Source organism: Rutidosis leptorrhynchoides, chromosome 11, assembly GCF_046630445.1.
Source record: "Rutidosis leptorrhynchoides isolate AG116_Rl617_1_P2 chromosome 11, CSIRO_AGI_Rlap_v1, whole genome shotgun sequence".
Classification (NCBI taxonomy): Eukaryota; Viridiplantae; Streptophyta; class Magnoliopsida; order Asterales; family Asteraceae; genus Rutidosis; species Rutidosis leptorrhynchoides.
In genome coordinates, this window is record NC_092343.1 from 85,733,646 (window position 1) to 85,739,134 (window position 5,489).

A 5,489-nucleotide genomic window follows, 5' to 3' on the forward strand; every position below is an offset into this window, starting at 1 on the left:
ATATGTCCGTCTGGTTTTTGTCCATAACAGTCCATCAGTCATAAATATAAATTGCAAGTGTCCTTGTCAAATCATTATTATACCCGAAGATAAATATTCCAACTAATTGGGGATTCGAATTGTAACAAGGTTTTAATACTTTGTTTAATGAATACACCAGGTTATCGACTGCGTGTAAACCAAGGTTTTACTACTTTGTTAACAATTACACCAATTACCCTTGAATGTAATTTCACCCCTGTTTTAATTATTCTAGTGGCTATTAATCCATTCCCGTGTCCGGTTAAATGAACGATTATTCGTACATATAAATACCCCGCCCATCGTGTCCGATCGAGTGTATATGGTAATTTATAGGGACGCCCAATTGTAAATCTTTATATTAACATTAACAAACTTTCATTTAGTTAAACAAATATAAAGCCCATTATTAGCCCATAGTCTAATTTCCACAAGTGTCGTTCTTTTGTCCAAACCCCAATTATGGTACAAAGCCCAATTACCCAATTTTAGTAATTAGCCCAACATCATGATTACTTCGTTTTAAATAAGCATAATAATAACTTAGCTACGAGACATTAATGTAAAAAGGTTGAACATAACTTACAATGATTAAAAATAGCGTAGCGTTACACGGACAGAATTTCGACTTACACCCTTACAACATTCGCTAACATACCCTTATTATTAGAATTAAAATTAAAATTAAAATATAAATTATAAATATAAATATATTTACGTATGAAGAGGAAGAAAAAAGATGTTTTAAATTTGATCAGAATTCGGTTGGCTTTATAGCCAGACTTGATTTTTGGGGCTCCGCGACTCGCGGCAAAATGCCCTTAAAACTCCGCGAGTCGCGGAGAGGTATTTACAGCTCACACCCTTGGAGTTTCTTGCTGCCGACGGTTTTTATTATATATATATAATATATATATAATTAATATAATTAATTATATATTATATTATATTTATATACATAGTTAACTTGTAATTTTTAGTCCGTTGCGTCGAGCGTTAAGAGTTGACTCTAGTCCCGGTTCCGGATTTTCGAACGTCCTCGCGTACAATTTAATATCTTGTACTTTGCGTTTTGAATCTTGTACTCTTGTGATTTCGAGACGTTTCTTATCAATAATTGGAACCTTTTTGATTGTCTTTTGTACTTTTGAGCTTTTTGGTCGTTTGCGTCTTCAATTCGTCGAATCTGTCTTTTGTCTTCACCTTTTATTATTTAAACGAATATCTCTTGTAAATAGAACAATTGCAACTAAAAGCTTGTCTTTCTTGAGGAATAATGCTATGAAATATATGTTCGTTTTTAGCATTATCAAATATTCCCACACTTGAGCGTTGCTTGTCCTCAAGCAATATCGTCTTGAAATACTAGAATCACTTCTTTATTCTTCACACTTTGTACATCAGTGATTTCTATACGGCGGTATAAACAATGGTAGTAACGATATGGTTTACAGTCCCACATGACTATAAAAATTTAGATCCATTAAGGAAATTGGATCTTTATGAAAACATTTGATCTTTTGAAATCTAGTTTTTACCCTAGATAAGTTTTCCGGAATAACCCTTTACCGGTGTTTGCAAAATATTTGTGGGTTTGGTGGGTTTCAGATTTGAAAATTTTAGCTCAAAACTTGCGGTTTTGTGTCACCCACTTGCTAACCTTGTATTTGGAAAGCAACACGTCCAGTTTACTTGTTCCGTATATTACCTTTCGGTAAACTACCGTCTGGTTGTAAAGGAAAGCGTTGAACAAGCAACTGTTAAGGCAATGTCCCGTGACATGCTTTTGATTATGGTCTATAACGTGTCGGACGCAATTACTATCCTTGGTAGGAGCAATAGTAAAGCTCACCCTTATAATTTTTCGGTCTGGCACAAGGTCCTGTCTTTGACCATGCTATGCAACCACCGTTCTTACGGTTGATACCCGATTTAGTTCAGGTGACCTAATGAATTCCAGGTGAATTCCTAGGATTTTACGTTCAATGGTAATGAACGCATTGAAAATAGGGTTTTCAGAAAACAAATCGGTTTGTAATTTTGATCAAAATATTTTCTCGTTTAAGCTCGAGTTTAGATATCATTGAATTCCATGAGTTTGTAATTCTCAATCTTTAAGGTCAATCTCAAGGATTGAGTAATATCAGGCTTAAAAGCTGATTTTTGATCTTTAAGGAGATTATCCTTTCTGGGGATCTGATTCATTAGTCTTATCAAGCTAATTTGCACGGTGCCCCCCCATTGTACGAGATAAATCCTTCTCATGGTTAGGATAAATCTGACCACTTGGCGACCCTGTTTGATGCTGAGGTCCGTGGATTTCCTGCTGATTTTAGTGATGACTTTTCTAGATTTTTCGTCAACCTACAGCTGGTCTGGACGACAACTTCATGACCTAAATCAAGAAGCTCGTGTCTTTTTCGGAAGACTTTACTTCCTTTTAATGATGGAATTGATTCATCGTGTAGATCCATCTCTTCTTTTCTTTCATCGGGTAAAACAGTTTAGTTTAGTTCAAAGCAAAAGTATTTTCAGTTATTTGTTACAAATATATGTGACATATGTTTAAAATAACTTGGTAAATTTTCCCACACTTGGCTTTTTATTTTTCTTTTTATCGTCCTCTATTCCATTTTAAATGAATTTTAACATTTTAGTTTGTTTCTCAATTTATGTCCTTTCCGAGGTAACAATAATTTCGGTGTTAAAACCTAGTTTTATCGTTCATAAATATGTATAAACATGATTTTGAATTCATTTAATTGAAAATTTTGAAAAATTTTACTAGAATTGGGTAGTCAGTATATAAGACCAGGGCTGTTCTTTATTATCAGAGAGCACTAGATTCTAATACAACTACTGCTTTACTAGTATTTTTAATGGTAACCAAGTGTTTAATATAAAAATTTTAAAATCCGAAAGAATTTAATCCCTTCCCACACTTAAGATCTTGCAATGCCCTCATTTGCAAGAAATCAGTAACAATTTAAATTATTGAGGGTGATTTGTGTGAAAATGATTAAATTTTTACCAAAGTTTCCAAATATATTGGCGTTTGTTTGCTGAATGATAAATGGTGCACATCATTTGTTTATTCCGTCTTGTTGTTATTTCACATGTATTTTGCATCTTGTCGTCAAAATTAGTTGCTTTTGCTGAACTTAATGCCAGTCTTTGAAAATGCGTTGTTTTACCCTGTTGTGTACATAAGATAAACTGCAAACATATATACATATTTTTGAAGTTTGGTTTATTACCCCACATTCAAAAATTATTAAAATCTAAGAATAAAAGTTAGATAATTATAAAAATGATTACAATATTAACAAAAATATTAAATGTATCAATAATTACAAATTACAAAATAATAAAAAATAATAAGTAAACTAAGGATGATATTGGTACCAATAGGGGTTCCACGCATAACCATAAGTGCTATAGAATGCTTCGGCAGGGTCATACGTAGGATATGGTGGCTGCATCTCTATCGACCAAGGAGGGAAGACGGGTTTCGGTGTAGGAATATAGTTTCTACCTATATGTTGGCAATGCGCTATGATCTGGTTCTGATGAACTTGCCAATCTTCAAATGCTCTCTGTCTAGCATTTTCGTATTCCTGAGAAGCTATAAACCTATGCATTTCTTGCATCTCATTCCCCCCTCCTACATTACCTTGTTCCTGGTTTCTCTCTACCTGTGGATGTCTACCATTGTATCGTACTGCGGCGTTATTTCGCCGCTTCAAAACTTTCGCACCATGGTATACATTTAAACCTATAGTGTCGCGGGGTTCCGGCTCTTCTACTAATAATCCCCCCCGACTTCTATCCACACCGAGATATTCACCAATCAAAGTAATAAAAATACCACCTCCTATTATGCTATGTGGACGCATCCCCCGAACCATAGCTGATAAATAATAACCCACACAATATGGTATACTTACAGCGCTGTGTGGGTCTCGAATACACATATGGTAAAACAAATCTTGTTCATTTACCTTTTCTTTGTTTTTACCCCTTTGTGTAATCGAATTAGCTAAAAACCTATGTATTACTCTTAATTCGGCTCTATCTATATCCAAATAAGAGTAGTTTCCCCCTTTGAAACGGTGATGGCTTGTCATTTGACTCCACACACCGTGTGTATCAAAATTCTCATCTATCTTTCTACCGTTTAGTATCAATCCTCTACAATCGGCAGACGCTAACTCCTCAGGCGTATATATACGTAAAGCCTGAGCCATGTCCAGTAAAGACATGTGGCGCATCGAACCGCCTAACAAAAATCTAATAAAAGAACGATCGGTTAAACTAGCTACCCGATCATTCAACTCTATACTACATAACAACTCTTCACACCATACTTTATATACAGGTCTGCGTATGGTGAATAAACATATCCAGTCATTAAAAGAAGAATTACCATACCTCTGTACCAGTAATTCCCTAATTGGCCCGGCCAATTCTACAGCTTCTAAGGGTCCCCATTCTATGACCCTCGGTACCTCAACAACCTTGGAATGAAGAGTATGCAAACCCCGTTGATATTTTGGATAATCTATCTAAAGTCTGTCAAATCGCAGGTTCGGGTGCAACTGTTCCAAGTGCATATCTGAAAAGGTCATGACTGGATGAGGTACATCCTGCTTGTAGTAGTTATCTACCTCCTGTTGTTCCAAGTTCTCAGCAGGAGCATGGCGGGCTTGGGATGAAGATTCACCCCTTTCATTCTGCAAAACACATCAAACACAAATTTTGTGCATCCAAATATGCATTAGTGTCAGCAAAATCATCAATCAAAATAATTACAATGACATTATCAATTTATATCAAACTTAAGCTTATTTTCACATTTTTATCAAATCTACACTTTTTCAAATAAGCATATACGAAAATTTTCGCCAAGTTCATAAGCATTCAACTTAAATAACATGTCAAAATAATCATTACTAGCAATCAAACAAGTCTCAAATGGCATTATCTTTCAAAAATCAAGTTCATGAATTTTGGACTTGAAAAAGTCCACTTTAATTCTCAAAATCATGTTTAGGCTCAAAGTTTGGATCATTTAACTACCTAAACATGTTATACTACTCAATTTAGCAACAATTCATGACAAAAATCGGCCATAACCTGTTTATATCAAAAAGCCCCAAATTGCTCAAGAACACAAACCCTAGATTATTCAAAATTTGAAGTTTAAGGCTTCTAATCATGTTAAACAGCATCAATCTAGGTTATACAAGCATAATACATAAACAATTTAAGTCTAATTACACTAGAAAGCATCAAAATCAAATTGGGGAAAAATAGCTCAAGAACACTAAAATTCGAATTAAATGGTGTTTAGGTGTAGAAATTTACCGTTTTTCTTGAGTAGTTCTTAGATATCATCCTTCTCAACATGATTTTAGCAAAAAATTTGGTGATTAACGGTTAAAAATTGAGATTTTTGGGGGTGATTT